The sequence below is a fragment of the Cyanistes caeruleus genome, chromosome 5, assembly GCF_971803275.1.
Source record: "Cyanistes caeruleus chromosome 5, bCyaCae1.hap1.1, whole genome shotgun sequence".
Lineage (NCBI taxonomy): Eukaryota > Metazoa > Chordata > Aves > Passeriformes > Paridae > Cyanistes > Cyanistes caeruleus.
The window spans coordinates 5348801-5362777 of record NC_141705.1 but is presented as its reverse complement, the minus strand read 5'-3'; the positions used below and the strand labels follow the sequence as shown (position 1 = coordinate 5362777).

The 13977-nt window shown below is 39.5% G+C and overlaps 1 long non-coding RNA gene across 2 annotated transcripts in view; it reads left to right on the top strand.

The window, feature by feature from the left end:
* LOC111928423 (uncharacterized) overlaps positions 1 to 8527 on the top strand; it is a 10500-nt gene extending 1973 nt beyond the window's left edge. For both annotated transcript variants that reach the window (XR_002864112.2, XR_015287068.1), the window contains exons 4-6: positions 5687 to 5833; positions 5986 to 6086; positions 6506 to 8527. This is a non-coding gene — a long non-coding RNA (uncharacterized LOC111928423). The remainder of the gene's footprint in view (positions 1 to 5686; positions 5834 to 5985; positions 6087 to 6505) is intronic.
* The last annotated feature ends 5450 nt before the right edge of the window (positions 8528 to 13977 follow it).

The window sequence follows — 13977 nt, the reverse complement described above, 5'->3', positions numbered from 1 at the left end:
TTCGAGTTCACATTGCTCTTTCCATAGCAGAACTCATATTTCTGCCTATTCCCAGTTTTCCTAATTTAACCTTGCAATAAAATTCTAGCACTTTGAATATATGACTTCATGTGGAAAAAGGCAGAGGAAAAGGAGCTTTTGCATAATTTCTTTTTTCCTTTGTTTATCAGCCTAATAACAGTAATGATTTATCCTTTATGATCACATGTAACTCTTTTTTTTGAATCCATTGACCTCCAGAGCACTTCAGTCCAGTCATTCCACAGCTGAATTTACATTTCCATATTGCATTTTGGACTTGCAGCCTGATACTTAACACTGGTTCTTGTACTGTGAGAAGCTGAAGGGTGACCTCCTGTCCATCTTCCACAATGTACTCTTGATTTTTAAAGGACTTTATCATATTCCTTTCTGAATGTTAATTGTTCCAGATAAATATGCTTGGAAATATGTAATTCTCACATGAGTCCTAACTGGAGAAGTGTTCTTGCCTTCCATCAACTCAGCAAGATTTACAAGAAAATAGAAGGGGTCTTTAAGGAGAAACACTGGTTAGGATTATTTGTTTCTATTATACAAATTCATTCTTCTGGAGCAGAGTTTATGTCTGAAAAAGTTTTCTTTGCTCTTTCAATGGGATATCAGATATAGTAGAATGTCCTAATCTTGTTTCCCGGAGGTTTTCCTGACTTTTGATGGTGTTAAAACAGTTGAAAGCAACACTGACTTAAATATTAATGGAATTTTTTGTTGAACTTTCCTAAAATTTGAGGGTTGTAGTGCCTCTGATTTAAAAAGAAAAAAAACTGAATTTAATCAAGCTGAGGTATTCCCAAGTGTCAGGCTTAACTAAACCTGAGGGAAAACCCATCAGCTGATAAGTCATGAAGTGAAGATTGGAAGTCCTTTTTGATGATAAATCAAAATGTTGGCATAGATGATCTTGGGAAGATCTTTCTCCTCTGTTAGTAACATCAGGCTAAATAGTCACAGAAAATTATTTCTTGCATCAACAGCAGAGAACCTCTCTATTATTTCTGAAGATATAAAGGATATAAAAATAAATATAGATATAAAAATACAAAGTTAAGCATCAGCTGCTTAACTGTGATCTCAGAATGAGAGCATGCTGTGGAGAATAAAAATCTTGAGGTTTTTTTGGTTTTTTTTGTGTTTTTGGTTTTTTTTGGTGTTTTTTTTCACTCCGTTTTAGCTGCTCTCAGCACCCCACATGCTGGGAGATGCTCTGTGCTAGGCAGTCTTCAGGCAAAAGAATAAAAACTCTTCTTTGAGAGGAGTGTGGTGTCAGAGCAAGCACCAGATGAAACTGGGCAGGTTCTGGGTGCTGCCAAGCACCTCCAGCTCACAGAAAGCTCCAGTTGGAATCCTGAAGGAAACAGAGGGGAGCAGAGGTGTTTTGTTCACTCCTATCTACTCTGTGGTGATATTCCCTGTTTTAAAACTGTTTAATACCTGTTAGTGTGTGCCTGGCTCGTAGTTTTGTCTCAGAATAAGTTTGTGTTAAAATTGCTTGGAAAATCCAGAGAAGTTCAGCATCCCATGCAGCAACAGGATAATCAAAGCACCATCAGAGCTGCCTCTCTTGCAGCTCTTTCTTTTCTTTCTTTCTAAGCACTCAGTCACAAATCTTCTTTTTCTCTAAATATTTTTTGCATTTGCTGTGCCTGTTTAGATTAGCTCCCACTGTTCTGTAACCTCTCTGCCACACAGAGTCACTTGGGCTGCTTTAAGTCACTGTTCCACACCATTCCTTTATTTATTTGGGCTCAGCTTTCCCTGGCTTTTCCTGCAGGCATATCAGCAGGATGTAATTTTGGTAGGCTGCACCCCCATTCCTTGCTACCTGTGGTGACAGAAGCCTCCTTTCTCCCTCACCTTCTCCCTCAATGCTGGTGAAAAACAGCCCACTGAAGATTATATGGAGCATGAAATAGCCCAGGAATGGCTTTTCTCGCGCTACTTAAACTTCATTTAATGAAGCTGAAATACAATGCCATCAGCTGAAAAATGTGATGGGAACTCACCTCATTGGCTCGGGAGAGCATCTGTTGTGGTGATCTGAAGCTGTCTTAGCTAAAGGCCAAACAGAGCTATTTTTAAAGCACATTCCCATCGTGGCAACAGGGAAATGGAGTCAGTGGAGCAGAGCACAGAGGAATGAGCTGGACTTTGGGATGTGTGCTGTGGGGAAGAGTCCAGAGCAGTGAGTAAAAATAATGCTTAGCTTGTATCAAACTCTTAGGGAAATCAGCTTTTCAGTTAAGTGTGTCACTCATCATTCTCCTTAATTTAAGGGTACTCTAAATTCTTGCCTTTTTAAAAAAAAAAAAAATTTCTGAATCTTGTCCATCTCTTCTTTAGCTGTAATATCCCACCAAGCTGAACAGCGTAGTTAAATAAAGATTATTGCCCCAGGCAAAATAAGAGTCTGTTTCTTCATAACAGAAACCCATCTGAACCCAACCCAAAAATGCATATTTCACATTCATGTTTGGGTTTTCAGCTTGCTGACCCAACCAATGGAAGGAAATAATTAGAAATTTACTGACTCACTGAAATAACTAATGATTTATAGATTAGGAAGGAATTATGGACTTTGCAAAATACAAGAATTATCCCTAAATTCTATGTAATCAATATTTAATGGCACAGAATCAACAGATTGAGGACAATAAAATCTCAAGAAATTAGAATCCTCCACATAATTCCTGCAGAAAAAAAATATCCCTTTGGATTAAGGCTTGGTAGGGTTAAGGGAGAGTACTGCATGCCACTAAAAAACTCAGAAACTTTTCTTTCCCAGCAGCTAGAGAACCTCTGCCTGCTCCTCCACAGACAGTCTTTAAAGCAACATGTTCAGATTTATTTATTTTTTTTTTCTGGTGAAAGGTCTTGGACATCAGGCTAAACTAATTTTTTTAATACCTTAAAGGAGACTGTGGAGTCTCCATCCCTGGAAATGCTCAAAAGCTTCCTGGACACAGTCTTGAGCAGGGAATTGGACCTCCAGAGGTCCCTCCCAACATCAACCATTCTGCAATCTCTGTCATTTGTAATGAGAATAAGAGCAGGTGAATATATTGTACTGTATATTCTCACTAATTTAGCAAACACAAAATTTTGGCCTCAGACAAAATTTCCTGTGCTGTGTCATCTCTTAGGGATTTCCTTTATTTCCATTTTCAGGTCTGCATTAACCATTATGGAACCGTCTCTTCTATATTAGAAGTGTAATAAAATACGTTTAGAGTGTATTTTGCATGCTAAAAGATTGATAGATCTTTAATATCTCGGTTGTTTCTGCAAGTGATGACAAGGGTAGGATCTCCTAATTTGTGTTTTAAAAGAAATCAGCTTCTGAAATCAAAAGAAATGATCTCACTCTACTTGTTAGGTGCTGGATTTGTAAATTAATTTCAGAGGAGAGCCCTTTTTCAAGTGCTATTTTGTTATAGCAGACATTTGACATGTCGTGTGTTGTCACCAACATGCACATTTGCTATCAGAAATCTCCATATCTGACAGTGCTTATTGGTGAACAAATATAAAAATTGGTGTGTGTGTTTCAGCCAGCCAACCTGCTTTAAAACAATGATAAATTATTGCTAAAATCTTGGGGGAATAATGCACAGGAGGAATGAATGCACCATATCTATTAGACAACTGTATCTATGAGCTACTTTGTGAATCCTGACATTGAAGAATCCACTGTTCAAGCCACAGTGATGTGCAGAATTGAAAGGACTCCAGTCCTGCACAGAGAAGTTGTTATGAATTCACACCAGGTCTATGGCAGAAGCTGTTTGTTTGAGATGAAAAGACACTATTACACTGTCACACTGAAAGATGGCTCCTTTCAGCCAGCTCGGCCAGCCAGAGGTTTTGTCTGGAATTCATGAAAAACGGGATGTTTTTATAGCTTTCAAATGAAAAGAAGTGTGTAATAATGGCAGGTGGTTAGAAGCAATAAAACCAGTTCACCTTAAACACCTTTCTTCAGAGCAGGCAATTTATATGTTACCTGAGGGGAAGGGCATCCACCCATGTATGACTGAGGAGTGTAGAGCTGTTTAATTTGTATTTATGGTTTGTGTTCTAAAATAGAGGTGTGAAGCATGAATGGAGAAGTTGAATGGCTGTAGACAGCCACAGGACCCACAGGGAAACAGCAGCAGCATCATGTTCTGTGCTTTTCCTTCTCCTTCTGACAGCTTTTAGAGTGAGGCTGAGCACAGGGGATTCCTGCCAGGGGGGATTGAATCCTGAGTTTTACTACAAAAGCCTTGAGGTTCTTGTTCTTGCTTCTCAGGGAGAGCTGAGTCTGGGTGTTTGGAGTTAGGCTGATTTTCAAGGACTGATCAGATTATATACAGGGTTATAGCAAATTATAATCATCCTATAAGAGTTGAGCACTCTGATATAAGGATATAAACCCACAAATCTTATGGGTGAGTTTGTACATAATGAAGAAATAGCTGCTGTTTTCAATGAGCTATTCCAGGTGTGGAGAAGCAGCCTAAAGACAGAAGCCAAGAACTCACACAAAGCTGCCTTGGTCTGCTGTGGAATCTGCAGCAGAGACCTCCCCTCACTGCAGAGAAAATCCAACCTTCAGACTGCACGTGGAGATGCAGGAACTGGGAGATGTGGGATGGTCTGGCTTTCGGTTCTTGCTCCCCCTTTCTGCCTGTCCAACCATCCTCACCCCTGGAAAAGTGTCCTTGGCAAAGGGAGGAGATGTGGCAATATCTCATCATATGGAATTTCACCTTGGTACCCATTTACCCATTTCTCTGACACCCAGTCATGCTGACAGAAAAAAAAACAAACATCAAGGAATTGTGTATATTTAGGGATCTGAACCAAGCAGGATCTGATCTGACCTGTGAGCAGAGAGATGCTTTTATCATCTGATACTTTAACAAAAGAAACCTTTAGTGCACACTTGGAGCACAAAACCAAACCAATTAATAAATATTTTAAGCTCATATCTCTTTCTCTTATGAAAAACATCTTCTCTGTGCATAAAATGCATTAAGAGAATTGTAAGAAGAAATTCAAGCTATTTTCCTTTGCCATTGTGTCCTAATGAAATGTAGCATTGTGGCATATCTCCCAGACTGGGCTTGATGAATTTCCACAGAAAGATGAGGGAGAAAAACTCACTTTACTATGAGTCTTTATTGTTCTCATATTAGCAGCTACTTCACATATTAAGAAAACTGCAGCCAGTGAGTGAAAAAAACAAATTCTATGTCACAGCTGGTGTTTATATACCTTGTGAAAGATATAGAGATAATCATAAAGGCTTCAAACATCTATATAATAGATATAATATATGTATAATATAGTTACAGATAATCACAGAGGCTTCAACTCTGTCCCTACTAAGAGATTTAGTTCCTGTAGCCTTTATAAACAAAATAACTTGCTTTTTTTTTCATTACCTCAGGGATCCAAGCATACATTTTGTTACATCTGAAGAAAATGTCTCTTTCTATTGGCCATTAGTAACCTAAAGGCCATAAGTACCCCTGATCACCCATATAAATCTCCACTTTCATGAGAACTGAGGCTGCCAGATCAATTGACTTGTCATGATGGAGGGCACGGGGCCTTGTGAGATGGAAACTGATATTTTGCAAACTGTTTTGCTTTATTTAAGCTGAATGCCATTGTAAACTTGAAAAGAGCTACAAGGAGACTTAATTTGAAAACATAAAGGTCACTGAAGGCCTGACAAATGGGATGCCTTTGGCAAAAATATACTCACTGACTTGAGCACCACCTCTGAAAATGGAAACAAACCAATGTAAGTTATAACCAATTTGAATGCACACAAAGACTCTGGGTGTATTTCTGTCCTTAAAGCAGCCAAGCAGACACAACCTTAGTGCTGTTTCAGCCAGACAAATCTATTTGTTGTTGTTTGAATGTGGTGTTAACAGTAAATTGTGATAGCAGGTGCTGATACTGCAGAGCTGCTGATTGACTGGAGCCCCTTTGTTCACACAGAAATCACCCACGTGCTGAAATTCACTGATTTTCCATTGAATCTACATCAGGTAATGACTCTTTTCTATACCTGGCCTAGAGATGTGAAGGCAGTAGAGAGATTCTCCAGGAAGTGATGGCTGCAAACTCCAAAACTGGAGTACAAATCTGCCATCTAATCCTTATGTATTACATTTTATGGAAAACCAGAGTGTTAGGGAAGCAAATAGATGCCAGTGAGAATAATCAGAAGTGATTATCTTGTCTTTTCATGAGTGGAATTCAAAAAACAGGCTTGACCACAATTCATGCATGTATATATATATAATGTTTATACATTCATATGTGCACATATGGGTTATTAAATATGTTTACATATTTACAGGATAACTTCTTTTTTGTAGTCTCTGGTACACATTAGGATGATTTTATATTGATAACAAGATAATGAGGGATGGTTCCTTGATGAAGATGTTTTCTGTCCCTACAGCTTCGTTCCTGCAGCCATACTCACCCTGAGAGTCCCTCACACCTTCTTTGAAAACGAGTACCTGAATGTGGATAAAGTTGGTGAAATTTTTCCCCACCAGAAAAGTGTCTTGACTTCAAATATCCTTAATTTTACAAGTGTAGGGAATACAGTATCCATATGGGGTCAATATAAACTCCCCATCAGGAGCTGATCACATTTGAAAGCGTGGGGAAATGAAAATATCCAGATACTGCTCATGGCCCTTGTTAAACACAGCATGGTAAATCAGGGTGTTTAGGAACGCAAATTCTACTCCAATTTGCTTTCCTATGGAAAAGCCAAGGTTATGGCTAAGGTGCTAGCACAGAGTAAAGAAATCTGACAGTAGAAGGCTTCTTGCTCTTGCAAAAGGAGATGAAAGGTGGATGTGCAGGGGCAGATGGAGTGAGTTCAGCCAGAAATATGATTTAGTTTCCTAGATCTGAGGGAAATTAAACATGGAAACAGCTCCTCTCAGGAGGCAAGGAGATCCTCAAGTGTTGTGTGTGTACTTTTCAGCCCAAGATTAAATGTCTTTTCAAAAGACAGGCTTTAATTACACATCTTGGAAGAGCTCTGTGGATTGTATTTACAGAACACTTGCTAATCACCATGTTTTGAGAATATAAACGCCCCATTTCTACCGTCTCACTTAAAAATAATCCAATCATTAAATATAGGCACTGAAAGGAGGGACAAAAGGGAGGTGACATCAATAAGAAAGGCAAAAATGTGTCTCAATAACTTAAGTTTGCCTGGATGCATGATATTTTGGAAAGCTGCTCTTGGAAACCCATCCTGGAGAGGCAAAAGTTGTCCTGAGGAGTCCCTGTCCTGTGAACCCTGGGCTTAAGTCATGCTTTTGAGGGTAAAAAGGGTCTCATCACCCATGTGAAGCTCAAGATGTGTGAAAGTGTTTGCAAAACTGGGACACAAGCAGAGATTATTTTAATATGAAAGGGAAGGGGAGGATACAGGAACTGTTCTCTTTTACAAATTGGGGCAAATAAAGTGGCTCTGCTATCATTGTTCACTGAAAATTAAAAGAAAATCAGAAAGAAAAATATTTTTTGATTAATCTAGTTGACTTTTTACCCTTCCTTGTTGAATCGTTTTTATTATCTCAAGCCCACGGCTTTTGTATTTGCAGTAGATCAAGTCAAACACCCAGTTGTGGTTTAAACACTTTTTCTAGTTCTCTTGAAGCAAGAAATACATTTTGATGGAATTTTTTACCTGGAACTCTATTTTAAATAGATATCACAAGGAATTCTCCAGCCAAACTTAGACTACCTGCATGCCTAAATTAAGCCATAAATTGGTGGGCACCAGCTAACCCAAATACAGGGCGTGTTCTCCTCCCAGGGGTAATTTTCCTTCCTATCATATGCCTTTCTCTAGGTGGAAAGAAAGCAGAATGTGTTAATGGTTGTGAAATTCAGAGATATCATCACTTTGTAAAAAGCCTGGCAGAATTTTTTCTGTTTTCAGCTGGGTGCCTTTGTATTAGTGCAAACGTGTATCTCTGGCAGTCCATAATGAGCAAATCCAAATCCTGCCTTGCTTAGTGTGGACACATAATGACCTTCACTGATGCCAGATTCCCTGTGCAAAGCTATGTATCATTAATGAACATAAAAAAGCAAGCAGGCTGGAAGTAAATCATATATCAAGTCTATGACCAGGACAAAAAAGATGCTCAGTCCATCTCATTAAGTGTCTTTTCTGTAAAAGAACTCTGTAATCTAACTTTGGTTTTGTACAACCAACTTAATCAATGTCAATTTGAGTGTGTTTTTCAAAATGTCTATGCTCTACACTCAGTACCCATGTTTCTTGTTAGCTCTCATTATATTTTTTTCTGAATTGAAGAAAAACAAAAAAATGGGTAACAATATCAGTTTTAATAAATTAAAAATTTGAATTAATTAATTGGCATTCAGAATTGCTTAAAAGCCTTTTACTGACTTCACAATAAATTCATAATGAACCTACACTGCAGTTTGGAGCCTTGTCTGCTTTCTGTTTCCTAGTGACAAGCCAGATTTTGTTTTCCATCCTACATTTCAGGTATTTGTTCACTAGATGATGTTCATGTCTGGAGAATCCTACAAGGTGCAGAAATAACTAAGCCATGAAAGAGAGATTGTTGGACATCATGGAGAACAGCATCTGGAACAGCATTTCATTTCCTATGAAAGGTGTCAGTGAAAGATGTTCCACTCTAGAATTTTTGTTCACCCTAGACTGACAAGAATGTGTCTATTTGCTGGTTTAATTTCTATTTCCAAAGAATTTCAGTAATAATGATTTTTTGAATGATGTCACAATACCACAAAGTATTTTTGCAGAACAGTTAATTTTTTGTGCTACTATCAAGTGTTACCGTTGTCACTCTGTCTCAGAAAATTGAGTTTAAAGAACCCTCTTGCTTGGGACCTCTGGCAAATGCATCTAATGGCAGAGCCTGGCCCTATTTCTCTGCTCAGCTTTATTTTCCTGCCATTCTGGAGATTAAAAAATGCAGCCTCTTTACAGTACAAAGGAGTGATGTACTCCTGATCACAAAGGGATGCATCTTCACATTTGTATCTTAACGCCGTGCTATGGATTTTGACAATGCATTTCTCCAGAGTATCAATTTGTTTTGTTGTTAGTTTTTTTTTTGTCCTTTTGGGAGGATAGGTTTTGTTGTTACAAAGCCTGTTCTTTTTGTTGAGGTACTTGTGGAGAAGGCAAAAGAAAAAAGCAGTACAGGGGCAGCAATGGCTGAGAACACCTGACAGGTATCTCTTGTAAGGAAAACATTTTACTTTCATCTCCTAGCCCTCACTATTTTGTTTGTTTACCTTTCCCTGAACTTTCTGGAAATGCTGTTAACATTTTTCTGTAAGTGGGCTATTACAGGCAGACTCTGAAGAAGAGATGTTAAATTGCTGGTTCCTCTCTGCCCTATCCAGTCTTTCCTGAAGACAAACTGGTGGAAGTCACAGTGACTTTTTACTCCTTCTCAGTGTTTAATACAGAAAAAAAGTCTTTAAAAAACCCCACACTTTTTGTACAAAAAGAGAATCTGATCTGAATATTTTTTGAGGCAAAACTCTCCAAGGTGTTCCCAGCAGAACGTGAAAGCTGTTGGCCAGAGAGAGAAAACTCTTCAGGTGTTACACAAAAAAGAACATTGAATTCTAAGGGCAGAGTAATGAAATGCAGGGTGGTGGTTCAGACTGGTCTGTGGAGCAGGAGACCAGATCACACTCCAGGGATGGATTCACCTGACGTGCTGTGATTTTGCTGGGGCTTATTTCAGTTTGTTCATAGATATGATAACCCTCTTGGGTAGAACTGGGCATATTTATCCAGAACTGAGCTAATCATCTTAAACTCTCTTTATAGCTGTGGAGAGACTAAAGTGAGTGATTCATCTTTCATAGATACCTGAATCCTCTAAAGGAGGCATCCTAAGCACAGACTGAGATACAGACAAGGATGGCAACCTGTTCTACAATCAGGTCTCCCTCCTCTCTGGGTGAGAGATAGATATCCTCCATGGATATCTGCCATGACTTCTGTGATTGTGTTCTGTGTGGCTTTTATGGGTGGATTCATCCAACTGAAGTGAAACACTCAGAAAAAGGCAAGATTGGGATATGAGTCATACATGTTTTCAGTGAGACAGCAAAAAATTTTCATTCCCTTTCTTCCTGTTGAGCTCCTCCTTCCTAGCATGTTATTTATGATGCCCTTTATTTCAGTAGAGGAATTTGGGGTTGGTCTTTCAGTCCATCACTTGTTTGAAGGACTGATATTGTCCTATTCTCCTACTCCTGAATGTGGAAGAAAGCACCACTATTCTTAGAGGCTTGCTACAAATAGAGCCACATAAACTGTTTATTTCCTGCACCAGTTCTGAGATGAATTGTTTTAAAGCATTGTCTTTGCTCTTTTCCAAAATAATTTTAGAGAAGTTGAAAAAAAAAAAAAAGAAACAAGCTCCAAACTTCTTTTTTAGCTCAAAGTAGGTATTTTCAGTACTCTTTTGAGTGACTGAAACACTAAGATAAATTTATGCTTATTCTTACTTTTGGGAGATGCAAGATTCAGCAAGGAATTGTCAAGTATTTAGTAAGAATTACCTGACTAAACCACAGGAAGAAAGAGAGAAAACATTGCTGCAATGGGAAATACCAGCCTGAGCACATTTTATGATGGTTTGTGCATTTTTTCCTGATGCATTGGGAAAAAGTGACAAAAACATTTCTGGTAAAAGCAATGTTTGCACCCCAGCATTCTGCTTCAGGTGTTGTTTGATTTGCATGAACTTAGTTCTGAAAGGAAATGGATCAAACACAAAATCACTTCTTGCTTTTAATGATTTTAACTGCATTTCTTACTGCACAGTGAATTTTTTGGGCTGGGGGAGAATTCAAATCTCATCCAATGGTGGTTGATGCTGAGAGAAGTAACTGGTGCAAAGCAATTTTGCCTTTATTTCTGCAGCTCATGTTTTTGATGTTGGCAAGTGCAAATCTAGTTTTCCTTTGGGTTAGGGGAGAGGAAGGTGTAGATAACTCTTATCTCTGCAAAATTTTTCTTTGACCTTTAAAAACAACTCACCTGATATATTCACAACATTCCCCCTTGAGCAGAACTGAGCTAGCAGTAAGTCCTGCTGGGCTTGAGCTGGCAGATCTGTGTACTCCAGTTTCAGCTGAAAAGCAAAGTAAAGCCGAGCGGACTGAGTTGTCTGAAAAGGAGCAGTCGTGACTGCTGGTGAAGTGAAATGATGGGCAGGCTTTCAGGCTGTGTGACTTCCTTACACTTGGCTGCCCTAGATAAGGCTTTTGTGGTTCTTCTGTTGGTGGGAGCAGCTCACAGCTGGAGACTCTCAGCCAGCTCCAGCTGCCGGCCTTGGCGCAGGAGCCTCTGCAGCTCCGTCCGGCAGAACCCGCTCCTCCATCCTCTGGGACCGCATCCCTGCTCTCTCTCCTGCTTCTCCCCCTGCTCGTTTGGACTCTCAAGCCCTTTCTAGGTGTGAGCCACGTGAAGGGGCTGCACTGGCACCAGGACCAGTGGGGGGACACCAAAACCCTTGAGCGGTGACAGCAAACACCTCATTGCATCCTGCTCTGCCGCTGAGCCAGGGGTGATGTCAGGGAGCATTTGCTGCTTAGTTAAAAACCCTGGCACAGGTCCTGTCTGTGACAGCAAGGGCAATGTACCACCAGTGCTAATCCTACTTGAATTTTCAGGCTTATGAAGCTGAAAGAGAGCTGAAATGTGGGGAGCCTTCCATCGCCCCTATGAACAGAAAGATTCTCAGGGGAATCTCTCACTGAGGAGGTGCAGTTCAGCTTCTCCTGGTGCCCCACTGCCAGGTCTGTGACCATGCTAAATCACACAATGAAACATTAAATTCATCATCTGTTTCAAGGCCTAAGGCTCTTCAGGACCAGAAAGGAATTTATTTACTCTTTAGAAACTTTTTGTCAAGATTCCGGTACAGAAAATATGTGGTGTCCCAGAAGGTTGGACCTGATGATCTTGGAGGTCTTTTCCATTCTTTATGATTATTTATGGATAGTCTGCTTCCCTCTACTCATTTTTCCTCAAAGTGGGGTGAAATCTTGAGCTTTGACTATACCTATATATCTATATATCAATCATCTATATATCTATATATGTATACATACCTCAATTCTAGTTCATTCCACGCTGAGCAGCCCAAAACTCGAGCTCTGACAAACATTTAAACCTACTAACTTTCCATTATGGCTGTGTATATAATTTTATCACAGAAAAATTAATTCAGTGTTTCTCTACGTTGTGCACGTAGCTTGACAAAGCGTCTGCCTGAACAGGGCTGTGTAAAAATAAAAATAATCAGTTTTGTGCAAGTTTCATGAGTCAAGCTGCCAAACCATGTTTTTGAAATGGATGGATTGCTTAACTTTATTCATACATCTTATGGTAATTTCCCTTTCCTAAGGTATAAAAATGACAGATATGAGTGTTTTGTGGTAATTTTTCCTTCCTCACATCTTTGATTTGGAAGTGAATATAAGTTCTAGAAATTAGTGAGGGCTGAAGAATAACTCAAAGTGCTTTGCAGCACAGAAAATGCACAATTTACATCTGAATCTGAGCTGTAGAGTAAGAACATGGAAGTGTCACTACAGACTAAATTCAAAGATGCTATTTCTGCCTTGCATTTCCATCTCATTTTGAAATCTTGCTCTGTTGCTGCAATGGGTTCCATTCTGAAATCTACAGGGTCACAAAAGGAAATGGAAGAGCAGACATATGGAAAAACCTGTGTGATTGTGGCACGAGAAGAGAGACTCTGGTGTAAAACTCTCAGAGCACTTTGAATTATTTCAGACTGTGTTTCTATTGTGGCTCTTCATCCATGGAATTCCTGTAGGATGCTTTACTTGTGGATTCTGTACAACAGGATGAGTAAAATAAGACATGATCTCCAGCTTGTCAGTGATTAGCTGGAAGAAAAACACAGAGAATCTGGAAACCCTCCAATGAAAGCAAATTTTGAAAAAGACTTGAAAATTGAGCTGCACCCTTTTCTTACAGCAGTAGAAACTCACTGTTTACTAATAACTTTACTATGCTTGTTTACTACTCCCTAGTGCTTAATTATTATTTTTAGGGATGTAGGCTTTATTTCATCACTTTTACATCAGAGCTGTCACATGAGTTGAGGAAACAGAGGATGGAATCTGCAATGCACAGCGTACAGCTGGTTGAACTGTGCACAGCAAATAATTCACTGGCTCAGTTAAGCCTTATTATCTCTTTGAAAATTGTCCAGACACAGACTTTGATTATTATGAAATTGTTAATTACTCAAAATTGTTTGACAAACATTTTATAGAAACAGAGACCAACTTACGGGCTGGTCTCAAGCTGTCTTTTATTCTCCACCCCGAGCTCCTGCAATGTGCTGGTGGGACAAACACAGTGTCTGGTGGTTTAGATGCACAAAATCGGCAGAGGGGAAGCCAGCAGATGGTGCTCAAGGTTGTGAAGCCAAATTCTGGGGCTTTAGGGAGGAGGAAAATGTGTGGTTAAGTTCTGCAAATGTCAATTTTTGCCTGTGTGTGTATCTGTGTTCAGCAGGTAAGTCCCCTAGCTTTTGGCTTCCCACCCATCTGAAATGTTTAAAATGTTTGAGGGATGGGGAGTCCCCATCTCACAACCGTCCTTGTGAGCTCATGGTGCCAGGAGAAATCACACCCCTGCTCTGGAGAGAAAAGTCCCAGCATGGAGGAAAGCTTAAGGAGAAGGGTAAACTTCATCCAAAGGCCACAGTTGTCCATTTTTCCTCTCCTTCTTGAGAGGTGGTTTACTCTAAAAATTCCCATCATTTGCAGGATGACAGCAGGAGCAATCTCTTTAGGCTTTGCTGTCTGCACTTCACCCAGTTCCTTCAAAGC